The 12,285-nt window shown below is 35.8% G+C and overlaps 1 pseudogene; it reads right to left on the bottom strand.

The window, feature by feature from the left end:
- Positions 1 to 11,270: 11,270 nt before the first annotated feature.
- Positions 11,271 to 11,386, bottom strand: LOC120591000 (uncharacterized; annotated as a pseudogene).
- Between the last annotated feature and the right edge of the window lie 899 nt (positions 11,387 to 12,285).

Below are 12,285 nucleotides of genomic sequence, written 5' to 3'. Positions count from 1 at the left end.
GACATGGGTGGCTGAAGTTAAGATGATTTTGCTGTTGTCAAACTTCAGGCATGATGATTGATAGTAGCTCAAAGAGATCCGACTCTTAATTGACATTTAGCCTGGAACTAAAATCAAACCACTCCCAATAAATGTAGGAACATTTTCAAAGTCTAAAAACACAAGTTTTGTGAATATTATCCTAAAATTCTCTGCCATAACAGGAAATATTGTGATAATGTTAATTAAGACAAACTTTAGAAAGTCCCTGAGAAACTTGTAATAATAGATTACTTTGAGAAGAATTTGATTGTCATGGCAAAGGGGCAAGCCATCACATTTGCCTAGCATAGAAATTGGTCTATGTCTTTATATTTTCATATTCTATATCTTTAAATTTATACATCCTATGTCATTTGTAGTCTATGTTTTTATAAACGAGCTTTTAAAGCAAGAGAAAATAATTTAGAAGAATTCAAGCATTTCCGATGCTTTCTGTCTTCAAGTTCCTGATAAACTGTATTTTTTAAAAGAGGTTCTTATAAATGGAGGATATTAAGCTGAAAAGCAGGAGACTGCCAAAATCTTTGAGATGGTTCCTGTTTTATTTTCAAAGTCAAAGGATAACATATAGATGTATTCTCCTGGAATTTTTAAGAAAACAGCTTAAAACATACTGTTCTCTAATTCTAGATGTTTCTAAAAGAACTTAGAAAAAAGGAGAGCAGAGGTGAGAGGTTGAGATGAGTGAGCATTAGTCTCTTGAGAGTAATGTCTTTACAGACCATGTTCATTTATTCATACAGCAAAGTCAATGAATACATGTGTGTTGGGCAGTGTGCAAGAGGTAGGGCATGAAAAGACACTATGATGTTTTTCTCTTTAAAGAATTTATAAATTATCTTAGGGTTTCTAGTAGAAATAGAGCTAAGTGTATGATTAGAATGCAATAGAAGAAGCACTCTGTTTCTAGTAAGTCTTTTACTAAATTAGAACTATAGTAAATTAGTACTATAGAAGCTTAAAGGTGAGAATTAGTGACCTTACGTTGGGGACGCCAGGAGACTTCCCAGAGAAGGTGATGTTTAATCAATAAAGAAATATATGAGTTTTTTATTTTCCCTTCAAAAGAGGCAATTATAAAACCCAGGAAAGGATCAGGCAAACAAATACAACAAAAGTTACATGAGAATAATGATTCAAATAAGAAGCAACTTAAATATGAGATGATTTCTTGTACTTAATTATTTTTAAGAAAAGATCATTCATTTGACTATTTGGTGCACTTGATCCATCTCCTTCGAATGGCACAAAAGTTATGTATGACTTTGGACCTGCGAAGAAGGAAACATAATCCTGGCACCCTGCTTACCTCCGCAGCGAGAACTATTTTATATGTCATTTAACCCAAACACTTTGGTTTTCAGTCTTCACCTAGCTAAATCTTCACCTCGAAGTGGAAAGAGAATACCCAAAGAAAATCAATAATTTTAGTATAACATACATTTAAGGTTAACTAAATTGCTAAAAAAAATAAGATTAAGATAATTGTCTCTGGGGAGCAAGACCCCGAGGTAGAAAGAAATGGGTATGAGGACAATTTTAAAAAATGTAAAACTATTTTGTAGTATTTGACTTTTTTAAAAAATCAATGTGTATTTACTTCGGTTTTTAAAAGAGGACTGATTAAAACCCTAAGATAGTTCATTAAATTAGTTCAATGCAGAGAAGCATAATTATTTAAAATGACCACCCTTAGCTATATGGAATCTACAGGTACAGAGACTACTTTCATTTCCACTTTTTGTTTCTGATAATACTAAATGCAGTACTTGTCATCCTCACTCATAGTAGGACATTTACTGTGCCATGTGATTTTATGTTTTTAGTGTTTTGGAGTTATACTTCCTCAGTCTCCCATTCCCCTCCCCCACCCTCCTTTTTTTCCTACCTAACTGAGATAGGTAGAAGGGAAGAAATTGAAGAAATATGCTTCAGTAGCCATTTGGGCAGAAGATAAATTATTACACATGCTTTCACCACTAAATTATGCTAATCCAGTCTGTAATCCAATCACTATTTTCAAAATGACAAGGGGCCTTAGCGCCAAAGGAACTGTAGTCAATTTTCTCCTTTGTCCCAATAGGTCAATTATTCTTTTTTTTCCTGAGGTAAAAGAATAACTTTCTTTCCTTGGAATTTGTGAGGGCTCTGAAATGCACACCACCCACAGGATCTGCCGAACTATTATCGCTCCATTAGAACTGGCTGAGATCATAATTACCTAAGGAACACCATTCTTCAACTCTAGTGTGTTGGTGACTCCAGACACCTCGGCTCATTCAAGAGTCAAGGTTCACGTATCCTGCCCTTTATTTTCCCTCTGGACTTCGTGATTCCACATGCTGAAGAATCCACACTGAGTTAATGGGAGTAAAAACCCAACCATTTGGAACTAATTCATCTATCTATCGCAGAATCCATAAGATAGATGGCATGAAACATTCTTATTTTTAAGAAGCATGAAAATTCCTCATACTCTGGTTCCTAAAATAACACCATATACACAGAGAAAAATTAGAAAGGGCTGGGGATAGATTTCTCATCATTTAGATAGTTAGTCTGTATAAAGATCCAGGAATAAAACACCAACACACTGGTGAGGCTTGGAAGTGCAACCACTATAGAATGTAAAGCAAATAGGAGACTCAGATAATCTCCCCCAAAAGAATTGACTTTGACGATTTTTTTTCCTTTTACTTCTTGTTCTACCTTAGGACGTTATTAATCCGCTTTGTTTGAAAGGCCTTGGGTGTGTGTGTGTGTGTGTGTATGGGGGGGAGGGTATCTATATTAGTTTCGAAGTGTCTTTCTTGCATAATCAATACCATTTTGGCAAGAGCTGGCTCTTGCATCTGGACTTCATTGTTAGGATGGCTTTATCAGACGTTTTGCTCAGTCCCTAAACATTCAAAAGAATGTTATCAGTGATTTCCCATCCTTTGAGGGTATGTTTGAATTTGAAAGACTGTCAAAATGTATTTGGAGCCAAGCCTGCTGAGTAAGTGGATGGGTGATGAATCTAGGAAATAGAATATTTAGAGAAGTGATAGAAAACAAATGATCCTAAAATGATTTTTTTTTTTTTTAGCAATGTACATTTTGGAATAAATAGAATATTTAACACACCGAGGTGACTTGGAATGGGACTTAAATTTGTTCTCTACAGAAACCAGGGAGAGGCTATCGGAAGCCTGCCTCTCTGAGAAAATGCCAGGTGGGTGGCAATGTTATTTATATAGATGAATAACCTGGGAACTTTTGCAATACTCTCATCAGATAAATGGAAGATATTACTCCTGAGATACAGCCTTCTGGCCCCTTGTCTCCAGTTCTCAATTCTCTAGTAATCACCTGGCCTTCACAGCAAATGTCATTAACCTGAGGGGGAAAAAAAAAGGAAATTTGATCTACTTCTACCTCTTAGTCTGTCAGATGTGTAGAAAACAGAAAGCTATGGAGAAGGTCAAATTGTGGACACTCACTCTTATCCACCCTTCCCCCAAATAAAGTAGGACTCACTTATACTCCAAAGACGTTTATGTCCTCTGTAAGTAATTATACATAAAACTTTTTGTAATGCAGTAAAGAAAGAATGGGACGGTTACAAAAGAATTGATTCTTTGTAGTAATCTAACATTTTTCTTTCAGAAGAGAACTCAAAGGAAAAAAAACAAACAAAAAACAACTATATCAACGTTATTCCCATTCTGCTCTCCCCCAAAATCACAGCCTACAAATTAGTCTTTTGAATTTTCAAAACATTTTCTTTGCTTTTGGCAATACTTGATTTTCTTATCAAGAGTAGTTGTTATCTATAGAACTATTAACCATGTGCTTAACCTGCAATGAGGAGCAATATATTAAAAAACAACGAAAGTACTAACAAATCACTACGCTGAAAGAAGAAAATTAATAAAAGAAGGCAAAGTTAAGAGAGGTAATCTAATCTGACTGGCAGCCTTAACATTAAACTTGCTGCTATACAACCACCACTCTAGGAGCTAGTGACTATTTTAGATTTGCCTTTCATCTAGGAATAAAAAGAATAGTTTCATAAGTCTCTTTCCATAGTTCGGAGATGTTTCCATTAGCATATACAATTGTGTGATTATTGAAATTTATATACATCCTTTTAATCTTTTCTGCTTCACTTCATGCATTTTTTTTTTTTTTGCTTACTGATCAGTTTTAGACTTTGACCTATATTTTCAGGCCATAATGATTTTAGTTTTGGTTCAATAAATCAATTTTATAAAAATTAAGGAGCAAATCAAATCAAACCAACAGAAGTGTGGAGTCAGGTAATATGTACCCAAGCATGAGTGATATTAATAGGCTCAAATATTCTAATTTGTGTATGTATACATACTAAAGGGGAATTTTTTTTTCACATTTTCCTTGGTGTAAAAGAACATCTGCTTTTCACATTTGTGGCTCTGAAGAAAAGTTTTGTCCCAAATTTTCTATATAAAATAACAAAATGGTTATTATTTATGAACTACATATTATCTAGATGGTGTTGTCTTTTATAATAAAAGGGCATACAATAGAGCAGATGAAGACAAGCAGACATTTTTTATATAAATAAAGAATTTTAAAGCTGCGTGAATTCAACACCGTCATGAACTTGTTGCTGTCACGTTTGTTTCCCTAGTACTCATATTTCAAGCATATTCATGAATGGTTCTCTCTTCTAAATTGAGGAATATTGTAGGATTATAAAGCCGACGATACCAGGAAAAACTGAATTTTTCTTACTTCTGTATAAGAAAATCTGTTCCAGGAGAGTAGCCTAATAGTGATGCTTGGCCTAGAAGATCTGAGTTTCTAATTAGTTATGGTGTTGGATGGAGGGGCCTCAAGGCTTATGCTTCAGAGTGATTTTTCATGTGCTGTATTCTAGACTGAATGATTTGCCAAACATCGCTAAGGACCTGAACTGGGACTTCAGGCAAATTATTTAGTGATTTTAAATTCCAAAAGAATATTATTGGCTTTGGATAAATTTTGTAATAATTAAGTTTCAATGATACTGTAAATTTAGGCCTTCTATGAATAAAGAAAAAAGCCTCCAATTCTCTGCAGTCACAGGAATAATTGTTGCCTGTGCGAGGCCTGTTTTCAGACCCCTTTTGATTAGTGTCAGTAACTTTTGGAAAACAGACATGTTTATTTTTGTTTCTAGAAAGCCATTTCTTCTATACAATGATGATAAACTTAGATATCTCTCCTCTAAAAGGCAACAATTATAGGTGACATGAGAGCCAATTTGCCCTGACTTACACTCTTTCCAAATGTAAATATGTCACCCTGTTGTGGTCTCACTCTGTTAGTATTGCTGCAGTATATTACAGAACAGTTTTACATCTAGATCCCTGGACATTAAAAGGGAAATTTGAAAAGAGATCCATAGTATTAGTAACATGAATGCTAGTAAAAGAACACGGATATTTCCAATTAATTTGTCTTCCTTTTGCTGCTTTGTGGGGAATGGACGAGGGACTTGGACCTCACTGTGGTGAGTGCAAAGTGCACTGGATATAAAGCCAAAACTCTTGGGCTTGGAAATACTTTTTTGCTGTGACAACATGGCAGGTTGTTTAAGCCCTTTGAGTCATTGTTTTTTTTTCATGTATCAAATAGGAATAAATAATATCTGCTCTACTCATGTCAGAGTGCTGTGGGAATGAAATAGGGTACTAAATGAACAAACATATTGTAAACTGTCACCCATTGGATAAATGTTGGCGTAAATTAGTTACATGCCTTTGGTTACAAGCCATAGGAATGAACCTTGACTAACTAAAGCTAGAAGAAATTTATTGGAAGGATATCAGAGGCTCATAGAATTGCCAGGAGCCTAGAATTCCTTGCTGGGGATGTGGCAAGAAATAAGGCAGCTCCAGAAGCAAAGAAGCAGTACACTGTAGAGGCCCCAGTGGGAACCATCTGTGGAGATGGAGTAGAGTTCTAGAACTTCCAGGCCCTTTGACCCTATGCTCAGATTTAAAACCTGGGTAAGGGTCACCAATTGTCTCAATCTGAATCTTGTGCTAGGGTAGGGAAGGGCATAGCCCTGATTATTGTCTCACCAGACTGTGTCCAATGGGTAAAAAATTTATTTCTCCAAAGGAATCAGAGCTGATAAAAAAAAATGAATGGATGCTGGACAACCCAAAAATCCACCAATGTGAAATTGATATTCTTTACTTTCCAGTATTGGATACAAAACCTACTCATAAAAATTTAGCAGCTCTGAGCCTTTGTCCCCTGCCACTGAGGCAATGGCAATTTTTTCTACGTTGCTGTTTTACCTGAAAAGTCCCAGGAACATAAATTGTTCAGTCTGAAGAGTCGATCCTGATTACCATGGTATCAAACAGAGAAGAGAAAATCTGAGATTTGGCTCAGCCCACTGAGGAGTCCTCTGTGGGGGCTGCTGTTGATGTCACTGCTCGTTGTGACCCTGTTGAAATCCAGATAGTCCTACTCTCTTGGCCCCAGCCTCCTTATCTACTTCTTAACGTCAGGCTAGCTGGATACCCATGGTAATCAGGGGGCCTGAGTACAGAAGAGCTACAATGTCTATCATTCAAAGCTGCTGCCAAGCCAGGATCCTGGCCATGGTTTTTTCTCTGTGTGAAGAGGTTGAAGAGGGCATGTTCCTGTCCCCCAAATTCCTCGAGGCTTGGTCATGATGCTGGAGACAGGGCCCGGAGGATTTCTTGTCTCAGTCATATGCTATGTCTAGACTATTCTTTTCTCCTGATCTCTGAGAGCTGGTCCTGGGGTCAGAGAAAGTCTCTTCTACTTTCTGTCCCAAGGCACAGCCCCATGAACTACCCTAGTAAAAGTGAAAGTTTTTTTTTTCATGAGAAATAACAATTTTTTAAAGGGTATTTTTTTATTGCTTATATGTTCTTTCTTAAAGACTCAGAGGAAATTACAAAAATGTTGTGCTTCAACTAGTATGTCTAATCACACCATCTGATGGAAGAACAACTTGGTTCTGAATAAAAATTGAGTCAGGAGAAAATTAGGACACTTAGAATAAGGACTGAAATGCAGCTAGAGAGGAGTGACTGATCAGTTTGTTGAGGCAAGAGATATGTGTTTTCTTGCTCCCCTTCTCCTGCCTGATCTAGATCCCTTCCATTCTCTTCATAGTATTTGCCTACTTTGCTCATACGAAGATGGAAAGCTTATCTTTCCATGGGTCTCTATAAGTACCCAGGATGGTATAATCAAGTAAGGAGGAAAAATGATAGTGACTGAGTTAGTAGTGGAAGGACAGTGGTAGAAAGAATGACAGGCGAATTTGAAGTAAAAATATGGTGGATGTTAGGGAAAGTGTGTGGAGGCTGGTTTTTTCAAGCTGCTGAGGCAAAGCCAAGAGAAAATTCTAGTGAAGAAATATAGCTTTGCCATTCCCCTCTTCCCATCCCACAGTGGCTTTTATGTGAGATTTGCGTCATTCTTGTGCTTTTTGGCCTTCTGAACAGATCTCAAATATCAAGTCACACGTAAGGAAGTGAGGAGCTGTGTATTCAGTTGAGCCCTATGGGACATTCAGGAAGAAGAGAAACAGACCAGAGATGCTGTATCCCATTGGGCATTAGGCTAAGCTGCCCTGTGTCAGGACTTCTCATAATGGTCAAATAGTCACCAGTCTGGGTGCCAACCAGCAGTGTATGTTAAGGTCTGAGCTTATGTCAAGATTTTTTTTTTAAATCAAAAAACTCAGTGAATACAAACTTTAGTTAAAGATGATACCAGACCTTCTTATAATGCATAACCATTCAGAAATATTTCTAAGGATGCCACAAATGGTTTGTTTGGGAAACTTCCTCCCCGATGTTAACTGGATCAGTGTTTGCTGTGAAATCAGAACACATGAGAGTAATCAGATCTGCTGGGAAGATGACAGTTTGGAATTTCTGCTTTCCAAAGCATTTCACAATTTCAATCATGATTTTTCCCCCTGAGAACTCTATATCCTATGGTATCTCTATCTACTTATAAATGCCTCTAGGCTATATTCTATGGCTCAGTCAGCATGCTGTCCAACAAAAAAAATGTTCATTTATAATACATTTCAACTATTTGGCAGAGGCTTATCAATATGCTTTGGTTATCAAACAAAAAGATTAACATCTAGTTCGTACATTTGCTTTTTTCTCTAACACAGATGTATTTTTTTTTTTAATCGACATCTTGTTCAAATATTTTTGTTCAACTTTGCATGATGTTCCAGACAAGGTATAAAAGAGGCTCTGTGAAATATTTTTGGTGTGATCTAATGAGTCAAATAAAGAGCAGCATACCTTGCAGTTTTTCAGCACATCAAAACTGTGCTCAGAGTATTAAAGGAAAAAGAAGTTGAAACATACCACACCTATTTTCTGTTTGTTAGCAACTTTTGGCAATAGCCACAATTGTTTACATGGGGGAAACATGAATCAATGTAATTTAACACGATGCCAATGTGTTTTGGAAGAAAAATGTGTAGAGTATATCATGAAATTTTACTCTGGCACTAGCATCAAATAATGTCAGAGCAGAAGAACTAAGAGGATATTCAGCTTAACACTCATTTAAATGATGAGAAAATTGAGGCCTAAACTGGAGAAAGTACTTGTCCAAGATCAAATTGCTAGACATTTACAGAGCTCAAATGAAACTGAACTTATAATCTTTGTTGACTATTCTTTCTTCCTTTCCAAGATAATGGTGATATGTTCTCTCTGTAGTCCTTCTCCTCACATTTAAAAGAATACTTTAGACAAATATTTCTACTGAGCTGACCAAAGTGTATTAGGATATCAAATGATAGACAGTAAAAATTAAAACCAAGGCTAAATGATTACTCAGCCTATAGAACCTCTGCATCATCTCCTCCATTAGCCTAAAAGTTTGTTTGTTTGTTTGTTTGTTTATTGCTTGTGTTATCCTTTTGATCATTTATTTTTATGATTTTGATATCAATTTGAAAGAATGTGGCCTAGAATTTATTTCTAAACTGTTCTCAGTTATATAAAACCATGTAATTTCACTATAATTCTTTTTTTTTTTTTTAAACACTTTATTTTTCCCCCTCTCACCTCCGTCCTCTCCTCTGGAAACCACTAGTCCATTGTCCATGTCCATGAGTCTCTATCTGTGTCCTGTTCATTTGTTTCTTTTAGGTTTATATCCCACATATAAGTGATGTGATTTTTCATGTGATTTTTGACCTTTTCTGTCTGGCTTATTTTGCTTAGTATGATTATTTCAAGGTCTATCCATGTTGTTGCAAATGACAGTATTTCATTTCTTCTTATGCCTGAGTAATATTCCATTGTATATATGTACCACAGCTTGTTTAGCCAGTCATCTATTGTAGGACCCTTCGGTTGTTTCCATGTCCTGGCCACTGTGAATAATGCTGCTATGAACATCGGTATGCAAATATCTTTTCAGATATGAGTTTTCAAGTCTTTTGGGTAAATACCCAGTAGAAGGATTGCTGGATCATATGGTAGATCAATTCTTAGTTTTTTGAGGAACCTCCATACTGTTTTCCATAGTGGCTGTACCAATTTATAGTCCCACCAGCAGTGTATGAAGGTTCCTATTTCTCCACATCCTCTCCAACATTTGTTATTACTTCTTCTGCTGAGTATAGCCATTCTAACAGGTGTGAGATGGTATCTCATTGTGGTTTTGATTTGCATTTCCCTAAGAGCTAGCGATGTTGAGCATCTTTTCATATATTTGTTGGCCATTTATATGTCCTCTAAAGAGAAGTGTCTGTTTAGGTCCTCTGCCCATTTTTTGATTGGATCATTTGTTGTTGTTGTTGTTGTTATTGAGTCATATGAGTTCTTTGTATATTTTGGACATTAGGCTCTTATCAGAGGCGTTGCTTGCAAATATATTTTCCCATTTGAATGGTTGTCTGTTTACCTTGTTGATGGTTTCTTTTGCTGAGCAGAAGCTTTTTAGTATGACGTAGTCCCATTCATTTATTTTAGCTTTTACTTCTCTTGCCTTTGAGGACAAATTCATAAAATCCTCTTTAAGTCCAAGGTCCTTGAGTTTAGTTCCTATGTTTTCTTCTATGCATTTTATTGTTTCAGGTCTTATATTTAGGTCCTTAATCCATTTTGAGTTAATTTTGGTGTGTGGTGATAGACAACAGCCTAGTTTCATGGTTTTGAGGTGGCTTTCCAGTTTTTCCAGCACCATTTATTGAAGAGGCTTTCCTTTCTCCACTGTATGTTTTTGGCTTTTTTTGTCAAAAATTCTTTGCCCATATAAATATGGGTTTACTTCTGGACTCTTGATTCTGTTCCACTGGTCCGTGTGTCTATTTTGCCGCCTAAAAATTTAAATCAACTCTTAGGTAAGTAGGAAAACTTCATGTTTTTTTACAGTTTACATCATGATTCTGTGACTGAATTTGGCCCAATTTAGAACCCATTTCTATAACAGGGCAATAGACTTTAAGGGAAGAATAAAATAGAAGATCAGGGAGAGGGCATTAAAATCTTTGAAAGGAGAGGCTGAATCTCTTGTATAAAAATACTAAAAGGAAATCATCTGTTTGAGTCCTGACATACTGAGATGTAAAGGAGAGAGCAATTTTCATGTGAACTTTGGCCATAGTAAGCAAGATTACCTTTTCTCAGATCTTTAGGGTTAACAGTAAATAGTAGGTGTCAGACAGACCTGGTTCAAACCTGGATTTGTCACACAAGCTGTTCTCCTAAGCTTAGATCTCAATTCCCTTATCTAAAAAATGAGTAAAACAATAGTTGACTTCATGGTGTGCAATAAGCTCATTGCAAAATCAGTTACATTTCTGTACAGTAACAACAAACTACTGGAAAATTAAGAAAAGAATCCCATTAATAATAGCATTAAAAAAATAAAATGCTTAGAAATAAGTTTAAGGAGGTGGAAGATCTGTACCCTGAAAACTATAAGACATTGATGAAAAAAGTTGAGAAAGATGCAAATAAATGAAAAGATATCCTATAATCCTGGACTGGAAGAATTAATATTGTTAAAATGTCCACACTATTCAAAGCAATTGACAGATTCAATATAATCCCTATCAAAGTTCCATGGAGTTTTCACAGAAATAGGAAAAAGAATTCTAAAATTCATATGAAACTACAAAAGACCTGGAATAGCCAAAGCAATCTTTCTCTTTTAAATTTAAAAAAAATGTTTATTATTATTTATGCCTACAGCACCTGGTCTTCCTAGGTGGCCTCCCACCCAAGTACTAACCAGGTCCGACACTGCTTAGCTTCCGAGATCAGACATCGGGCTTGTTCAGGGTGGCATGGCTGTAGACCATGGACCATGGCTCCACTGGGCCATGAACCCAGAACCTTCTGTGTGTAAAGCAGACGTGCTAACCCCTACACTATGGAATCATGTCCGCCAAAGCTATCTTGAGAAAGAAGAACAAAGCTGAAAACATTACATTCCTGATTTCAAACTATATTACAAAGCTATAGTAATCAAAACAGTATGATGTTGGCATAAAAACAGACACATAGATCAATGGAATAAACTAGAGAACCCAGAAATAAACCCTTGCATATATGCTCAACTAGTTTTTGACAAAGAAACCAAGAATAAACAATGGGAAAAGGATAGTCTTTTCAACAAATGGTGTAGGAAAACTGGATCTCCATGTACAAAAGAACAAAATTGGACTCCTGTTTTAAATACACAAAAATCAATTAAAAATGCATTAAATAATTGATTGTAAGACCTGGAATCATAAAACTGTAGAAGAAAATGTAGGGGATAATCTCCTTGAAGTTGCTCTTGGAAATGATTTTTTGGATTTGGTCCTAAAAGCAAAGGAAACAAAAGCAAAAATAATCAAGTGGGATTATACCAAACTAAAATGCTTCTACACAGGAAAAGAAACTATCAACAAAAAATTTAAAGGCAACCTATCGAATGGAAGAAAATAATCTCATATAATAAGGGGTTAATATCCAAAATATACTAGGAACTCACTCAACTCAGCAAAAAAAAAAAAAAAAAAAAATTAAAAAGCAATTTAAAAAACCCAATTAAAAAATGAGCAGAAGAGCTGAACACACATTTTTCCAAAGAAGAGACACAAATATTCAGCATCACTAATCATCAGAAAAATAAAAATCAAAACCACAATGAAATATCACCCTACTCCTGTTACAGTGTCTATTATCAAAAATATACACAATAACAGATGCT

The sequence above is a fragment of the Pteropus medius genome, unplaced genomic scaffold (assembly GCF_902729225.1).
Source record: "Pteropus medius unplaced genomic scaffold, Ma_sr-lr_union100, whole genome shotgun sequence".
Classification (NCBI taxonomy): Eukaryota; Metazoa; Chordata; class Mammalia; order Chiroptera; family Pteropodidae; genus Pteropus; species Pteropus medius.
This window is presented reverse-complemented; position numbering and strand designations above follow the sequence as displayed.